Consider the following 18,916-nt stretch of genomic DNA (forward strand, 5'->3'; position numbering starts at 1 on the left):
GCGCACTTGCCCACTTTGTCCGTTACACTTAAATCCGGCGCCTTTTCTTGCCACTTGCTGCTTGAGTGAGCCTTGCTTGGGGACCAGTGTTTCAGAGAGGCAAGGTGTGTCATTCACTCCAGGACAACTCAGCCCAGGATAGCAGGCTTCCCCTTACTCACCTCCAACTCCCAGTGGGGACCTTCTGACCCAGGCACATTCATCACTGCCAGAGGCTTCACAGCTGAAAGCAGAGATTTGGCGTGCATGTGCCCGTGTGTGCTTGTGTGTGCACATGTGTGTTTATGAACAAGCAAGAAAGAGAGAGAGGTTGTTGTATCTTTTATTTACCCTAGCACTTAGACCAGTGCTTGGCACAGAGTTAAGAGCTTAACAAGTCTTGCCTTATGCTGTCGTCTCCGACCCATAGCAACTCCATGGATACATCTCTCCCAGAACGCCTCACCTCCATCCGCAATCGTTCTGGTAATGTATCCATAGAGTTTTCTTGAGTCTCCACCCTCGAACCTCTCCCATAATAATAATAATATTGTTGGTATTTGTTAAGCCCTTACTATGTGCAGAGCACCATTCTAAGCGCTGGGGTAGATTTACAGGGTAATCAGGTTGTCCCACGTGAGGCTCACAGTCTTAATCCCCATTTTACAGATGAGGTAACTGAGGCACAGAGAAGTTAAATGACTTGCCTACAGTCACACAGCTGACAAGTGGCAGAGCTGGGATTCAAACCCATGACTTCTGACTGCTAAGCCCGTGCTCCTTCCACTGAGCCACGCTGCTTTTCTGCCGCTGATGCCCAGCACAGGGGAGTTTTGACTTGTAGCAGATTGCCTTACACTCACTAGCCACTGCAGAAGCTAGAAATGGAATGGGTATCCTCTGCTTGACTCTCCCTCCCAAAGCCAAGACTAGTAGAGTACTAGAAACTCTCCAGGTGCATTGCTGAGAGCAGAGTTTAATAAGTACTACTATAATTATTATCACAATGATGCCAACTTATTTCCCCAATTAATTTCTCATCTGTCTACATTCACCCTCACCACTGTCTCAGTTAATTGGGAAGGGAAGGCATGAGCAAGAGGTCAGTGGCTGGAGAGATGAGAATGAGGCACTGTGGCTAGGTTTTCTTGATGGCCTAGTAGATAGAGCACTGGCCTGGGTTCTAATTCCAGCTCTTCCACTTCTCTGCTGTGTCACCTGAGGTAAATCACTTCACTTCTCTGGGCCTCAGTTACCTCATCTGTAAAATGGGGAGTAAGAGTATGAGCCCCCTGTGGACAGGGACCATGCCCAACCTGATTAGCTTGTACCTATCTCAGTGCTTAGAGCAGTGCTTGACACATAGTAAGTGCTTAAAAATATTATGATGCTGATGATGATTATGATGAATGAATCATGTGAGCTGGGGTGTAATGGGAGAAGAGATTGAATAAGTAGGAGGGAGAGAGCCTTAAAGCCAATGGCCAGGAGTTTCTGCTTGATGTGGAAGGTAATCGATGTCCGCTGAAAATTTTTGAGGAGCAGGAAGGCACATACAGAATGAAGCTTTAGGAAAATGATATTGATAATAATGATGATGATGATAAAGGTAATGATAACAAAATGATCTGGGACCAGAGTGATGTATGAACTGGAGAGGGGAGAGGCCGAAAGCAGGCAAGTCAGTGAGGAGGTTGATGCAATAGTCAAGCCAAGACAGGTCAACTGCCTGGACCAGCGGAGTGACAGTTGAGATGGAGAGGAAGGGGTGGAGTGTGAATACATGGAGGAAGAAATGATAGGAATTGGCCACAGACTGAATATGGGGGTTGAAAGGGAGAGAGGAGTCAAGGATAATGCCGAGGTCGTGGGCTTGAGAGACAGCGGGAAGGATGGTGGTGGTGTCAGCTGTGGCGGGAATTGAGGGGTGGGTCTGGCTGTAGAAGGGAAGAAAAGTCTGCTTCAGGCTCAGACCCAGGACTAGGCAGCAGATGGGCAGCAGGTAGGGGAAGGCCTCCTCCCTCTGTTTGTTCTTTTTCTTCTGACCTCCAGACCTTCAACAGGCTTAGAGAGTGAGGTTCCACGCACTCAATGTGCCGGACAGCTAATGCTACAAATCCACTTCTTGCTTTGCCACTCTTTCACTGCCTGCATCAAGCAGTGCCAGCCTGTGCCTTGTTACTGACCTCCACAGTAGTAGTAATAGTAATAATAATAATGATAATAATAATAATAATGATAGTATTTGTCAAGCACTGAACTAAACCCTGGGGGAGATACAAGACAATCAGGTCAGATACAGTCCCTGTCTCACTTGGGGTTCTCAGTCTAAGGAGGAAGAACAGGTATTTAATCCTCATTATCCAGATGAAGAAACTGAGTCACAGAGAACTTAATTGACTTGCTTAAAGTGATCCGGCAGACTAGTGGTAGAACTGGGATTAGAACCCAGATCTCCTGACTCTCAAGTCTGTGTTCTTTCCACAAAGCCATTCTGCTTCCCAGTAAAATCAAACTGGATGCAGGGGATGAGAGGGCAGCATGCAGGGTAAAAAGCCACCTCCCTTTTCACCGTTCTTCTGCTGGCCGACCCAGAAACAGGTACTTCTGGGGAAGCGTAGCATGGCGTAGTGGATAGAGCATGGGCCTGGGAGTCAGAAGGTCAAGGGTTCTAATGCCAGCTCTGCCACTTGTCTGCTGTGTGACCTAGGACAAATCCCTTCACTTCTCTGTGCCTCAGTGCCCTTATTCATTCATTTAATCGTATTTGTTGAGTCCTTACAGTGTGCAAAGTACTCTGTAAATGGGGATAGAGACTGTAAACCCCACATGGGACAGGGACTGTGTCCAACTCAATTTGCTTGAATCCACCCCAGCACTTAGCACAGTGCCTGGCACGTAGTAAGTGCATAACAAATACCATCATCATCATTATTATTTTTATTATTATTCCCCACTCCCGATTTCCGGGCTGGGGTGGTGGATGTCCAGTGTGGGTTTTTAACAGCTTCTCCTGATACCTTTACTCTCCACAAAGATCACTTTCATTCATTCATTCATTCATTCATTCATTCATTCAATAGCATTTATTGAGCGCTTACTATGTGCAGAGCACTGTACTAAGCGCTTGGAATGTACAAGTCGGCAACATTTAGAGACAGTCCCTGCCCTTTGACGGGCTTACAGTCTAATCGGGGGAGACAGGCAGACAAGAACAATGGCAATAAATACAGTCAAGGGGAAGAACATCTCATAAAAACAATGGCAACAAAATAGAATCAGGGTGATGTACATCTCATTAAACAAAATAAACAAAATAAATAGGGTGATAAAGATATATACAGTCGAGCAGAGGAGTACAGTGCTGAAGGGGTGGGATGGGAGAGGGGGAGGAGGAGAGGGAAAGGGGGGAGAAGAGGGTTTAGCTGCGGAGAGGTGAAGGGGGGTAGAGGGAGCAGAGGGAAAAAGGGGGGAGCTCAGTCTGGGAAGCCCTCTTGGAGGAGGTGAGTTTTAAGTAGAGATTTGAAGAGGGGAAGAGAATTAGATTGTCTGAGGTGAGGAGGGAGGGCATTCCAGGACCGCAGGAGGATGTGGCCCAGGGGTCGACGGCGAGATAGGTGAGACCGAGGGATGGTGAGGAGGTGGGCGGCAGAGGAGCGGAGCGTGCGGGGTGGGCGGTGGAAGGAGAGAAGGGAGGAGAGGTAGGAAGGGGCAAGGTGATGGAGAGCCTTGAAGCCTAGAGTAAGGAGTTTTGTTTGGAGCAGAGGTTGATAGGCAATTTCCATATTGTCCCTCCTGATCGGGACATTGCGGTACAGGAAGAATTCATCGCCCAGAAATATGACAGATCTCATAGCCTGGGGACTGGCTGGGTGTGGAGTCCATATCCCAACACCGGGCAAGATGTGTGGCCCGTTGAAGGACAGTGTGTAGAAGTGGGCTCTGGTTACCCCCAGTCGAGGGACCTTTCCTCACTGAAGCGATAGTTGTTCAGAATGGGGGAGGGGAGAAGAGTTGCAATCATATAGTGACTGGGATCAGTCCTTCTGGTCTACCCAGAGATGAGAGGGACTGCCTGGGGATACTGAGCTGCTCCTGAACAGCCACTCCTGCCTGCTTATGTCCTGCTATGACTCCTGCTGTTTTCTGGCCCCCGCCTGTTCAGTTGCGTGGAGGATAATTGTGTGCATCTTTTGTGACTGTTGTTCCTTTTCGTTCGTTTGTATTCTTGTATGTTTTTTTCTGCTTTTCCACCAGAGGAAAAACACCCCACCAACCTAAACTAAGCCAATCTGAGTATCATACTCAACAATGGCTTACCAGCGGGTGAGGATTCAGCAGTGTCTGCTGCTGTAGAGGTCTCAGGGATGCTTTTTTCTGCAACCAGAGACTACAACTGTTCACCCACTCAGGCATTCAGCCATTTCCCATTGTGTGCTGCTGGGCTCGGGCCACCAGGTGGGAGAGTGTGGATGGCTTGGTGCAAACCATCACCACTGCTGCAAAAACAACTTAAGCATAGGTCCCACCAAGGTAGGACCTTTCACCTCTAAATGATTAGTGCCTGAGCAGTGTTCTCCCAAATGAATTGGCCAGAAAAGGGGCACAGTTGTACCTCCATGGGCTTGGGGTACAAGTGTGCAAGAGACTCTTTCACAAAAACACTCCCACTCATGGATTCTGTCTCACCATGGACGTTGCCCTCCCCAACTCATGGATGAGTCTCCTCCCGATCCTCAAAATCTTTGAAAGGATGCCCATCTTCCTCCATATAAAGCAGAAACTCCCCACCATTGACTTTGAGGTTCTCCACTGGCACTCTTTCATTCAGACAGACAATCATATTTATTGAGTGCTTATTGGGTGCAGATCACTGTACTAAGTGCTTGGGAGAGTACAGTATGACAATATAACAGACATATTCCGTGCCCATTATGACCTTCCATTTTATGTGTTCTTTGAGGTTCTCCTGCCGACACTCTTCCCATTTTCTGTCGGCTATTTTCTCCCACCGATCACTTGTTTGTGTCCTTCGTTCCTCGGTGCCCCTGCAGGAACACGACAGACAGGGATGAGAGAGTGTGAGTGACACCATGTGGCCTAATGGAAAGAGTATGGGGCTGGGAGTTTGAAGATCCTGGGGTTCTAGTTCCGCTGGCCAGCTGTCTGACCTTGGGCAATTTTCATAACCTCTCTGAGTTTCAGCTCCTCACCTGAAGCATGAGGAGAAAACACTTCTTTTGAGCTGCACCCGATTTGATTATCTTGTATCTACCCCAGCCCTTAGCAGAATGCTTGGCACAGAATAAGCATTTAATAAATACCATTACTCTTTTCGTTATTATTCCTGCTCAAGCCACTAGCACTATAATCAATTCCTCTTAGCAGATTCTTGGTTCTGAGGTGTTCTAAGGGATGAGATTCATTAGTTAGAGGGTTCCTTGTCAATGCAGAGCTGCCTCAGCCTGGGGCAAGATGTCCCTTTTCCAGGGAGATACTAGCTCTCTTTCACGTTTGCAGCTTCAAGTGCTCAGCTGATGCCTTTTGAGGTTCCTCAAAACTTGAGCCATCTTTAGCCTTAACTTTATGAGGGCTGATCCTGCTAAACACTGGCTACTGGGAACTGGTCTAAGATGACGGTTACCTGGACAAACGGCCTGGCAAATACTGCTGATATCTGAGTTAATACTGTCATTTCTGGACTAACGCTGCTGCTATTGGACTAACAGCACAGCTACCTGGCTGTGGCTACCTAGGCACATACTCTGGCTACCTGTGCACACACCTGGCTCTCTAGGCTAACACCACTACTCGTGAGCTACTCTGGTGGCTACCTGTGCTAGAGGTGGGACTGGGCCTTCTTCTTTGCTTCCTTCAGAGAAAGGGCCCAGCAAAGGGACCTTGAGGTTTTCTCAACTGTCCTACAGCAGTCTGGCTTTCTTCTGTGCTCAGGAGAGCTTTTATTCATCTTGAAGACAATGCCACTGGTGGTGAAATTCACCTAAAGATTCCCCAGGCAGCAGAGAAGCCAACCTAGAGTCCAGACTATAGTGGACATGCATAAAGACAGTAGGTCCCTTGCTGTGCTAATATGTGGAGAAGACATGGTTTCCTGACATTTTGCTCCATAATCTTGCATTGTCTCTCATCTTTGGGCACTTCTCCAGGCTCCAGAAAATGAGTACCTGATGGGAGGAGGAGGCGAAAGAGGTGGGAGAGGAGGAGGGGGTGAAGGAGGGAGGAGAGGAGGAGAAGGAAGGGGAAAAGGAGAAAAGAAGGAGGAGGGAGAGAAGAGGAGGGAGGAGGAGGAAAGAAGAGGAAAAAGAGGAGGGAGAGAGGGAGGAGGAAAAGAGCAGTAGGAGGAAGAGGTGAAGGAGAACAGGCTCATGGAACCAGTTGAAGATGCATGGTAATGATGGGAGCTCACTGGACACTTCAAGGACTTGCTCGCTCCCCTGCAGGAGGGAAATGCTTTGGTCTCTATATACCTGGATCTCCCCTGCTCCGGAGTCCTGTCCTCAAGCTCCCGCATGGAAGAGAGAGTATCCCCCATCAACAGAAGCCAAACAGGTCCAGAAAATATTGTTCAAGGAGAGTGACAGGGACTACAGGGCCTCCAACTTCCACCCTGTCATCTGTCTGGTCAACCACAGGAGCTTCCCATCAGACTGTAGGCTTCCTGAGGGCAGGGGACGGATGTATTGTCCTGGGGAATGTGCCTTAGCACTGAACACTTATATGCATAACCATAATTTACTTATTTATATTAATGTCTATCTCCCCACCCTAAACTCACTGTGGGCAGGGAACATGCCTAACAACTCTGTCGTAATGTACTCTCAAGCAGCATGATCTAGTGGTTAAAGCCTGGGCCTAGGAGTCAGAAGAACCTGGGTTCTAATCCCGGCTCTGCCACTTGTCTGTTTTGTGACCTTGGGCAAGTCACTTCACTTCCTCTGTGCCTTAGTTACCCCATCTGTAACTGTTCTAAGCATCTCTGTGCTTAGAATGGTGCCTAGAACGTAGTAAGCGCTTAAATACCATTAAAAAACCACTCAGTACAGCTCTCAGTAAATACGCCTGTTTGATTGACTGATTGATTAAATGCAGTGTCTAGCAGTAGGAGCCCAGTTTCCCAGTGGTTGACTGATCGCTAGGGAGAGTCCCCCACCACCACCACCAACAACAGTGAGCCCTGGAGTTGGGAAAAGAAAGAGTTAAAGCAGCCTGAAACACAGACTGAAGAGGCGGGAGGGAGAGAGGCTGGGGGAGGGAAAGAGGAGAGCCAGAGGAGAGAAGCCAACCCAGAACTGTCGCCCCAGCTTGTCTCCCTGATTAGCTTAGCTGGGTCAGGGCCCCAGTGAGGGGGTTGGGGATGGGGGTGGGGGGGGAAGGAGGAGGGCCGCAGGCTCCCTTCCTGCTCTAGAGAACTTCCGTCAGCTGGAGCCGATGCCAAGCCCTTCGTCGCCGCTGCCGCCACCGACTCCGGCCCGGACACAATGCCTCCTTGTTCCGGGTATCGCTTCATCATTCTGTCAGGACCATCAGCGACGCTCCTCATTCCCTGGGCGGGAGTCAGGGAGCAGAGGAAAAGGGACGTTTAGGTTTCCTTATTCCCCATCGCTGATAATGATCCTAATAATTGTAGTGCTCGTAAAGCATTTACTATGGACCAAGATCTACACTAAGCGCTGGGGTAGATGCAGGACAACCAGGTCGGACACAGTCCCTAGCCCAAATGGAACTCTCAGTCGAAATAGGAGGGAGGACAGTTATTTAATTCCCTTTTTATTATTATTAATAGTGGTATTGCTTGAGCACTGGCTATGTTCCAAATGCACTGGGGTAGATAAAAGACAATCAGGTCAGACACAGGTCAGTTTCTGTCCCACCTGAGGCTCCCAGTCTAAAGAAAGGAGAGAGCATGTGTTGAATTCCCATTTCGCAGATGAGGAAACTGAATCACAGAGAAGTGAAAGTTCACACAACAAGCAACTACCAGAGCCAGGATTAGAACACAGGTCCTGTGACTCCCAGGCCTGTCTGTGTTCTTTCCATTAGGCTACAATGCTTCACGATCACTCTCTGTGTGAAGGTGAAACACAGAGGTGAGTTACCTTTCACTATTAGGAATTCAGGATAAAGGAAAGTCCCCATTATCTGCACAGATGGAGAAAAGCCTAGGGTGGATGATAGAAACAGTGGATAATCCACCCCCTCGGGCTCTGTCACACTCACTGTCAGAAAGAAGTCAAGGGGAACAGAGTCATGGTCAGACTAATGTCAGCCTCTGCTGCTCCACTGCTAACCTCGCTGCTTCTCACATACACTGTACTGGGCACCACCAACTCTTTGCAGAGAGCTGTCCTCCATGCCTACAGTGTGTAGAGAGTCCAGTACTCTTCCAAGAGCTTAGTACAGTGCTCTACATGCAGTAGGCGCTCAATAAATATCATTGATTGATCGATTGATTAATACTGGGATTCTTAAGAATGCAGATCTCAGTACTGGGCATCAATTCCATTCAGAATGATACTCTATGCTGGGTGCCCACTACGGGCAGAGGACTGAACTGGGCACTTATCGCCCAGGATGCTCTGAACTAGGTATTTATTCTTTATAGAGCATTACAATGGGCCAACATTCCATCCACGGGAAGCAGCATGGCCTTGTGGATAGAACTCGGGCCTGGGAGTCAGAAGAACCTGGGTTCTAATCCTGACTCTGCCTCTTCTCTGCTCTATGACCTTGGGCAAGTCGCTTAACATCTCTGGACTTCAGGTATCCCATCTGTAAGGCTGTGGGACAGGGACTGTCCCCAACCTGATTAGCTTGTACCTACCCCAGTGCTAAGAATGAACCGCGCTTGACACAAAGTGCTTAACAAATATTATTATTATTATTATCCAGAATGCTATTCTGAGGGCTATCCAGGCAGAGCTTTAAACTGGGTACTTACTGTATGAGAGAAATGTACTATGCACCTGGGGAACAACCCACAGGATTAAAAGAAAGGATCTCTTTCCTGGAGAAGATTACCATCAATGCATAGGCCTAAAGTGATGAACATACTCTAATTAGAAGTGAAAGGACAGATATAGGCAGCAGCACGGGCCTAACTATGAGTCAGAGGACCTGGGTTCTAATCCCGGCTCTGCCATTTGCCTGCTGTGTGACCTTGGGGAAGTCTCTTATTTTCTCAGGTCTCAATTTCTTCATCTGTAAAATGGGGATTTGATACTTGTTCTCTCTTCCCCTTAGATGGTGAGCTCCATGTGGGACAGGGACTGTATCTCATCTGCATATACTGCATATCCCCAACACTTAGTACAGGGCTGGGCATATCATAAGTGTTTAACAAATAGCACAGTGATTATTAAAATGAGGATGCTGAGTGTGCAGGAGGGCCTGAAGAATGGGGAGGCTGGAGGGAGGGAGAGCAGAGGGGAGCTGCAGCAGCAATGCAGCCAGGAAGTGATGAGGACTTGAACCCAGAAGTGGCCCCTAGAAAGGTGGAGGGAAAGGAGCAGGGAATGGCAAGGAGAGAAGCAGGAAGAAGACTGAACAGATCCAAAAAAGATAGGTACAGCCCTGCTGGGGCAGTGAGGGCTCTCTGAGGGGACTGGGATGGGGATTGGGAGGAGGGAGGTAGAAGGGGGCTGGGAAGGAGGAGAATGAGAGGGACTGCAAAGGAATGACTCTAACCTGCTGTGGTCACAGCAATCAGTCCCTGATATTTATTGAGAACTTGCTGAGTGCAGAGCACAGCACTAAATGCTTAGGAGAGTTGGTAGGCATGTTCCTTGCCCACAGTAATAATAATAATAATAATGGTATTTGTTAAGTGCTTACTATGTGCCAGGCACTGTACTAAGCACTGGGGTGGGTACAAGCAAATTGGGTTGGACACAGTCCCTGTTCCATGTGGGGCTCACAGCCTCGCTCTTTATTTTACAGATGGGGTAACTGAAACCCCAAGAAGTGAAGTGACTTGCCCAATGTTCCTCATCAGACAAGTGGTGGAGTCAGAATTAGAACCCATGACCTTCTGACTCCCAGGCCCTTATTCTATCCACTACACCATGCTACTTACTATACCATGCACAATGAGCTTACAGTCTGGCATTTGCCTCATTGTCAGTATTTTCTCTGTTGCTTCACTTGTTCCACTTATTTGGCTGAGAGAGAGAGAGCGCGTGCATATGTGTGTCTTTCTGTCTGACTGTGTGATTGGGTTGCCTGGCTGTGCCTAGGGTCATGTTCCTGTGTAGGGAGGAAGACCTGTGGTATGCATGTGTATGCTGTGTGTCCGCGGGTGTTGGGAAATCAGGTGAGGAGCACATAGCTGGAGAAAGGTCACTAGGATGGTCAGAGTTTGGAGAAGCAAACTGTGTTCCTCACAATCAATCAGTGGGATCAATGGGAAAATCTACCACTTGTCAGTTGTGGGACCGTGGGCAAATCATTTAACTTCTCTGTGCCTCAGTTACCTTATCTATAAATTGGGGAATGAGACAATGAGCCCCTTGTGTCCCCAGGATTGTGGACTACCTGATGATCTTGTATCTACCCCAGCGCTTAGTGCTGTGCCTGGCACAGAGTAAGCACTTAAATATCATAAATACATTTTTTAAAAATATAAGTAGATCACAGGATTCCATCTGGGGAAATGCTGGCTGATAGGGGACAAGATTGAACTTTTCAAACTCATAAAGGATGAGAGCAGAGCAGACACAGAATTGTTGTTCGCCAAATCCCAGGACCCCCCACCCCGGAAAAGGGACACCAGCCGGAGTTGGAGCGTGTCAGTTCCAGGCACAAGGAGAAGCTTCTTCCTCCCAGCAGGCAGTAAACAGCCAGAACTCATTCCCCTCAGAAGCTGTACAGCCAAAACCAACAGCAGGGTCAGTCAGTCAGTTAATCATATTTATTGAGCATTTACTGTGTGCAGAGAACTGTACTAAGCTCTTGGGGGAGCCCAATATAACAATAAAAAAACACATTCCCTGCCCACAACATGTTTACATTCTAGAGGAAGAGACAGGCAATAATATAAATAAATTACATATATGTACATAATTATAGTAATAATGGTTTTCATTAAGTGCTTACTATGTGCTAAGCATTATTCTAAGTGCTGGGGTAGATACAAGGTAATAAGGTTGTCCCAAGTGGAGCTCACAGTCCTAATCCTCATTTTACAGACGAGGTAACTGAAGCAGAGAGAAGTGAAGTGACTCGCCCAGTGTCACAGAGCAGACAAGTGGCAGAGATAATAATGCTGGTACTTCTTAAGTGCTTACTATGTGCCAAGCACTGTTCTAAGCACTGGAGTAGATATGAGGTAATCAGGTTGTCCCACGTGGGGCTCACAATCTTCATCCCCATTTTAAGATGAGGTAACTGAGGCCCAGAGAAGTTAAGTGACTTGCCCAAGGTCACACAGCTGACAAGTGGTAGAGCTGGGATGGGATTAGAACCCACATCCTCTAACTCCCAAGCCCATGATCTTTTCACTAAGCCACGCTGCTTCCCTATGTAAGTGCTGTAGGGCTGGGAAAGGGGATAAATAAAGGGAACAGGTCAAGGTAATGCAGAAGGGAGTGGGAAAAGAGGAAATGAGGATTTAGGGAAGACCTCTTGGAGGAGATGTGCCTTTAATAAGGCTTTGAAAGGAGGGAGAGTAATGATCTGTTGCATACGTGGAGGGAGGGCATTCTAGGCCAGACGGAGGATGTGGATAGACGAGATCGAGGTACAGTGAGAAGGTTGGCATTAGAGGAGCAAAGTCAAGCAAAGTGGCTCAGTGGAAAGAGCACGGGCTTTGGAGTCAGAGGTCATGGGTTCGAATCCCGGATCGGTCACTTGTCAGCTGTGTGACTTTGGGCAAGTCACTTAACTTCTCGGTGCCTCAGTTACCTCATCTGTAAAATGGGGATGCAGACTGTGAGCCCCACGTGGGACAACCTGATTCCCGTGTCTACCCCAGCGCTTAGAACAGTGCTCGGCACATAGTAAGCGCTTAACAAATACCAACATTATTATTATTATTAAAGGGTCCAGTCAGGGGTGAGAACTCTTTACGAGGCAGTGTCCTGGGGGGCTAGCAGAATGTCCTCTGGTCAGAAGTGGACGGGGCTCAAAGGGAGACTCCATCCCTGAGAGCAAGTGTCTCTTTGTCCATGAAATTCCAGTCAGGCACGGTTTCTGGCTCTTAGTCACTTGGGAAAGTGGTGCTCAGACCTTGATGGTTTCTTGGGTTGGGAGTGAGAGCTAGGGAGCTGTATTCCCAGCCCCAGCCCTAGCCCCTGCCCCAGCAAGCTTTTAAGAGCAGCACGTGGGGCAAGAACAATGCAGAAAAAGCCAGAGAGACAGAGATTCTAAGTTAGAGAGGGAATGAGATGGGGAGGGAAAAGAGGGGCAAAGACCAAGATGGGGGAACAGGGAGAAAGACAGAGAGAGAGAAAGGGCAGAGAAAGGCAAGACAGAGAGGAATAAAAGGGGACAGGAGGGAAGGGACAGAGAGTGGCAGGACAAAGAGATACAGAGAGGAACAAAAGGGGACAGAGAGAGACAGAGAAAGAGATAGGGAGGATGAAAGAGCAGGGGAGCCCCTTCACACCCAAACATAGACATTTTTACACACACGGAGACACAGACAGAAGTGCTCATATACTCACACAGACAGGCATGCATACACACAAACTTAAGTGTATATTCATGCATTCATTTACCAGCCCCTGTCTTCAGGTTCTCCCCAGTCCAGTCTAGAATAATTGTGGTATTTGTTAAGTGCTTACTATGTGCGAGGCACTGTAGTAAGCGCTGTGGGAAATACAAGCAAATCGGGTTAGACACAATCCCTGTTGTTATTCATCATATTTATTGAGTGCTTACTCTCTGCAAAGCACTGTACTAAACACTTGGGAGAGTACAGTATAACAATAAACATGACACATTCCTGCCCACAGAATATTTACAATCTAGAGCGGGAGACAGTCTTTAATATAAATAAACAGTCCCTGTCTTACATGGGCTCACAGTCTTAATCCCCATTTTCCAGATGAGGTAACTGAGGCAGAGAAGTGAAGTGATTTGCCCAAGGTCGCACAGTAGACAAGTGGCGGAGTCAGAATTAGAACCTGTGACTTTCTGAGTCCCAGGCCCGTGTTCTATCCATTAGGCCATCCTGTCTATACTTCACACTGTCGCCCTGATGATTTTTCTAATACTCAAATAATAATAATGGTATTTGTTAAGCACTTATTATGTTCCAAGTACTGTTCTATCTATCTGTCATTAAGCAGATAATCCTGATAATTGGCTTTAAGACATTCAGTCAGCTCTCTCTCCTTCCTACTTGACCATTCTCTTCTCCAACAAAACCCCAGTTCACACTCCTCACTCCTTCCAAGTTAAATTACTCACTAGACCTCGTTCTCCTCTCTCCCACTATTTACCTCTTGCTCACACTCTTTCACTCCTTGGAATTCCCTTCCCCTTCAAATCAGCCTACAGCTCTCCCTATCTTCAAAGCCTTCCTGAAATCACATCTCCTAAGAGGAGCAGGGTGGCCTAATGGAAAGAGCATGGGCTTGGGAGTCAGAGATAATCTGGGTTCTAATCCTGCTCTATCACATGGCTGCCGTGTGACCTTGAGCAAGACACTTAATTTCTCTGGGCCTCAGCCTACCTGTAAAATGGGAATCCAAAACCTGTCCTCCCTCCTACTTGATTGACTGTGAGTCCTGTTGTGGCACGGACTGTGTCATTATCTTTTATATTCCCCAGGGTTTAAAACAGCATTTCACAAATAGTAAGTGCTTAACAAATGCTACTACTATCTCCTCCAGGAAGCCTTCTTTGATTTATTTCTAAACTCTCTTCTCTGTAACCTTCCCAAATGCCACTTCAGCACTTCTGCACCATCTGAGCACTGTGTTCCCACAGTCTCCTTCCTGTAGCAATTTTTTTAAAATGGCATTTGTTAAGCACTGAGAGAACAGTGTCTGGCACATAGTAAGACCTTAACAAATACCACTCACACACACACAAAAAAGGGCAATGACAAACTCACCCAGTTCTAGAAGATTGTAGTTGAAGGAGCTGTTTTCAGGCTTCTCACTGTTTTCTTACTCTACTGTACTCTCCCAAGCACTCAGTACAGTGCTCTGAGCACAGTAAGTGCTCAGTAAACACAATTGGCTGTCTGAAGGAAGAGTACAATAAAGGATAATTCAATAGTATTTATTGAGCACTTACTATGTGCAGAGCACTGTACTAAGCACTTGGAATGTACAATTCGGCAACAGATAGAGACAATCCCTGCCCATCGACGGGCTTACAGTCTAATCGGGGGAGACAGGTGGACAAAAACAAGACAACTTAATCGCAATTAATAGAATCAAGGGGATATACACCTCATTAACAAAATAAATAGGGTAAAATTGAGTTGATCTCTGCGCGCGTGTGTGTGTGTAGGCCGCGCTGCTGCCACCACCTCTCCAATCTTTCTCTGCCCGCCCTGAGCAAGGATGTTACCCCTTGGATGGTGTGAGTGGGATCTAGCCATGGGTTCTGAGCAGTGTATGCCTCGACAATCCATTGGTGCGGAAGGACAGGGAGAAGGAGGAGGAGAAGGAGGAGGAGGAAGAGGAGCAGGAAGTGGAGGAAGAGGAGGAGAGTCAGAGGAAGAGGAGGAAGAGGAAAAAGAAGAGGAGAAGAAGAGCAAGAAAAGGAGGAAGAGGAAAAAGAAGAGGAGACAGAGGAAGAAGAGGAAGATGAGGAAGAAAAGAAGGAGGAGGACAACGAGGAGGAAAAGGAGGAGGATGAAGAGGAAAAGGAGGAGGAGAAGGAGGAGGAAAGGTATGGAATTTATGTTGTGCCCACCAGGTGCACCACACTGTACAATAGTACTCTGCACACAGTAAGCATTCAGTAAATTATTTTGCTTGATTGACTGGAGATACAATAGAAGCGGAAGCTGGTTGCCTACACACTAACCAGGGAGGCACTTAGACAAAACGTTTATGAATAGTGGGAGTAGTAAGAGCAAGGATCAGCTAGAAAGTAGAGCAAATATGCCAGGATGAAAAATCACAGTAGAGAACTGAATATAAAGGAGAAAGAGAAGGAACCATCTTTGTTTTCACGCCATCACTTCAAACTGGCCGACGACACTCATTCCCAGCACTCCCTGCCTAGAGCTACTGATGTTGCCAACTTCAACAACAGTGTAAGATTTTATCCTTCAGTTTTACACTCTTTTACACCCTCATCCACTCATCATAAACTTGAGGTACTATAGTCACTAATCTTAAAAGGATGAAGCCAGACACTGATGTGTTTTAGGATGTAGAGAGCTAGAACACAGTCTTAAGAAGTATTCTGAGTCCCGGGACTTTCCTCTCCTTGGGAATCAACATTTGAATGCATTTTGTTCGGAGAAGGCCGAAGCCATACACGGCTGCTGCTTCAGTCTCTCCCGACACCCAGCTGCTGCTGAAATGCACCACACTCTTACAGATAAGAGAAGCAGCGTGGCTTAGTGGATAGAACACAGGCCTGGGAGTGGGAAGGACCTGGGTTCTAATCCTGACTCTGCTACTCATCTGCTGTGTGACCTTGGGCAAGTCACTTGGCTTCTCTGCTTCAGTTACCTCATCTGTCAAATAGGGATTAAGAGTTTGAGCTCCATGTGGGACAAAGACTGTGTCCAACACGATTCGGTTTTATCAATCCCAGCGCTTAGTACGCATAGGAAGCACTTACCAAATACCATTATTATTATATGCACATGCAAACAGACGAATACATGCCCACACGCATTCGTACACACACACAAACACATTCAGGCATACATAGGATGATAGAGTCTTCCATCAGGAATGGTGAATGATTTGAGGGCTGAGAATCTACATGGAGAAATTGAATGTGATGACAGTGGTTTGCCCATTTTCAGCCCGCGGTCAGTCAGTCAAACGGATTTATTGAGTTTTTACTGTGTACAGAGCACTGTACTAAATGCTTGGGAGAGTACGATACACAGATACAGTCCCTGCTCATAATGAACTTACAGTCTAGAGACCAGGCAGACCAGACCACTGTCTGGCCCCTGACACTTGTTCTCAGTGGGGCAAGACCTGAAGCACAGCCCCCTCTGAAGCACAGCTTCTGCCACCCCAGCCCCCTCTCTTCAGGGGTTCAGACCTTCCCTAGAAAGTCCCACTTCAAGCTTCCAAGGGTGGGACAGAACTCCAAAAGGGGTGATCATCCACCAGGATTAGGACACCTGGTTGCCCTGTAAGAGCGAGAAAGTTATTGGGCATGTTGGCAGAGGTGGTAAACACATTCCCTGCCCATAACAAGCTCACAGTCTAGAGGATTATATGTTCACTAAAGAGGCTTCCTTAAAGAAAGACAGAGCAACTTAAAATTAAAGTGAGCTGATTTGAAGATTGTCCAACCAGAAGCCATGAGATAATAATGTTGGTATTTGTTAAGCGCCTACTATGTGCAGAGCACTGTTCTAAGCGCTGGGGTAGATACAGGGTGAAATCAGATTGTCCCACATGAGGCTCACAGTCTTAATTCCCATTTTGCAGATGAGGTAACTGAGGCACAGAGAAGTTAAGTGAGTTGCCTACAGTCACACAGCTGACAAGTGGCAGAGCTGGGATTTGAACCCATGACCATGACCATAAGATGTGAAGAATCTTATCAACTGCCCTCCCAAAGGCTTTACATTTCATCAGAATGGAGTTTGGCTTTGGGTATGTCGAGTTTTGCTCTGACTAGGAGCTTTAACAGCACTGAGTCAGGAGGTCATGGATTCTAATCCCAGCTCCACCACTTGTCTGCTCTGTGACCTTGGGCAAGTCACTTCACTTCTCTGGGCCTCAGCTCATCTGTAAAATGGGAATTGAGAATATGAGTCCCATTTGGCATAGGGACTGTGACCAACTTGATTTGCTTCTATACACCCCAGCACTTAGTATAGTGCCTGGCACACAGTCAGCACTTAACAAATGCTACAATTATTATTAGTAGTAGTAGTGATAATAATTTATAATAATTATGGTATTTTTTAAGGGCTTACTGTGTGCCAAGAACTGTTCTAAGCACTGTGGTGGATACAGGGTAATACGGTTGTCCCGCATGGGGCTCACACTTTTAATCCCCATTTTAAAGATGAGGTAACTGAGGCACAGAGAAGTTAAGTGATTTGTCCAAGGTCACACAGCAGACAAGTTGCAGAGCCGGGATTAGAACCCATGTTAATAGTAATAAAAGCTATTAGAAGACTCAAGAAGAGAAAGTTAGGGACACTGGATGGTCCATTCCGCAACACTGAGGGAGAGTCAGGGATAGAGAGAGGATAGTCATGGATGTTGGATAGTCCGGGGAGAGTCAGGGATGGAGAGGAGAGAATCATGGATGTCATGAGAAGCAGTGTTGCCTAGTGGGTAGAGTACAGGCCTGAGAGTCAGAAGTATCTGGGTTTTAATCCTGGCTTTATCCCTTGTCTGCTGGTTGAGCTTGGGCAAGTGACTTCACTTCTCTGGGCCTTGGTTACCTCAACTGTAAAATGGGACACCATGTGGGACAGGGACTGTGTCCAACCTGCTTAGTTTGTATCTACCCCATGATTAGTATAGTGCCAGTGGTTAACAAATACCATTAAAAAAAAAGTTGGATGGTCATTCATTCATTCATTCAATTCATTTATTGAGCACTTACTGTGTGCAGAGCACTGTATTAAGCAATTGGAAAGTACAATTCAGCAACAAATAGAGACAATCCCTGCCCAACAATAGGCTCACAGTCTAGAAGGGTGTAGACCGACATCAAAACAAGTAAACAGACATCAATAGCATCAATATGAATAAATAGAATTATAGATATATACACATCATTAATAAAATATATAGAATAATAAATATGTGTATATATACACAAGTGGTCTGGGGTGTTGAGGGGGGGGCGGGTAGAGCAGAGGGAGGGAGTCAAGGTGATGGGGAGGGGAGGAGGAGCAGAGGATAAAGGGGGGCTTAGTCTCGGAAGGCCTCCTGGAGGAGGTGGTCCATACTGGTTCACTGGAGGGAGAATCAATGTGGGAAAGGGGAGAGTTAGATGGGTGGGGTGATCCATGTTGAGTCATTGAAGCAGAGTCAGGGTAAGAAAAGAGAGAGTCAGGGTGTAGGATCATTCAGCTCTGACCATCAGGGTGGCTGTCCAGGAGGTCAGTTAGCACACTGCTCCTCCAAGTGTTCCGATGCCCCCATTGGGACACAGTTCTGGACTGAATGGACTGTGGGTCTGATCCAAGATGGCTTTGGGAAAGATCTTATGTTATTGAGTGTTTTATGTTTTAAGGTACTATATGACTGAATGTGTTTGTAAAGCAAACCCATATAGTACCCTTTACTGGGTAAAATCCACTTTCCCCTGTTTCATGCTGTTTTCACTGCACTAAGTGAGGAGACCTGCAATTTTAAATGCATCTCCTCCCAGGCTTGCAGCTGAGAGTACTGGGATCTCCGTGAACTATATCCTCCTTTTCCAGCTCCTCCCAGTCCATAGCCTCTTTCTCCTCCCCTGAGCCCCCGTATCCTCTAGCCCCTCGCTTACTGTCCTCACTTTCTCCTCTTATGAAGAGCTGGGGCAGGAAAGATCAGAGCAGGACTGTGGTTGGGCCTGTGGCAGAACAGGGAAGAGAAGGGCAGAACATGTTGTGGACAGGGAATTTGTCTGTTCACTGTTGTATTGTACCCTCCCAAGAGTTTAGTACAGTGCTGTGCACACGGTAAGTGCTCAATAAATACGATCAGATAAATGAACAGGGCTGGGGGTAGGACAGGGAAGGGCAAGGCAGAATATGTTGTGGGCAGGGAATGTATCTGTTTATTGTTGCACTGTACTCTCCCAAGAGCTTAGT

Source organism: Ornithorhynchus anatinus, chromosome 5 (genome assembly GCF_004115215.2).
Source record: "Ornithorhynchus anatinus isolate Pmale09 chromosome 5, mOrnAna1.pri.v4, whole genome shotgun sequence".
Classification (NCBI taxonomy): domain Eukaryota; kingdom Metazoa; phylum Chordata; class Mammalia; order Monotremata; family Ornithorhynchidae; genus Ornithorhynchus; species Ornithorhynchus anatinus.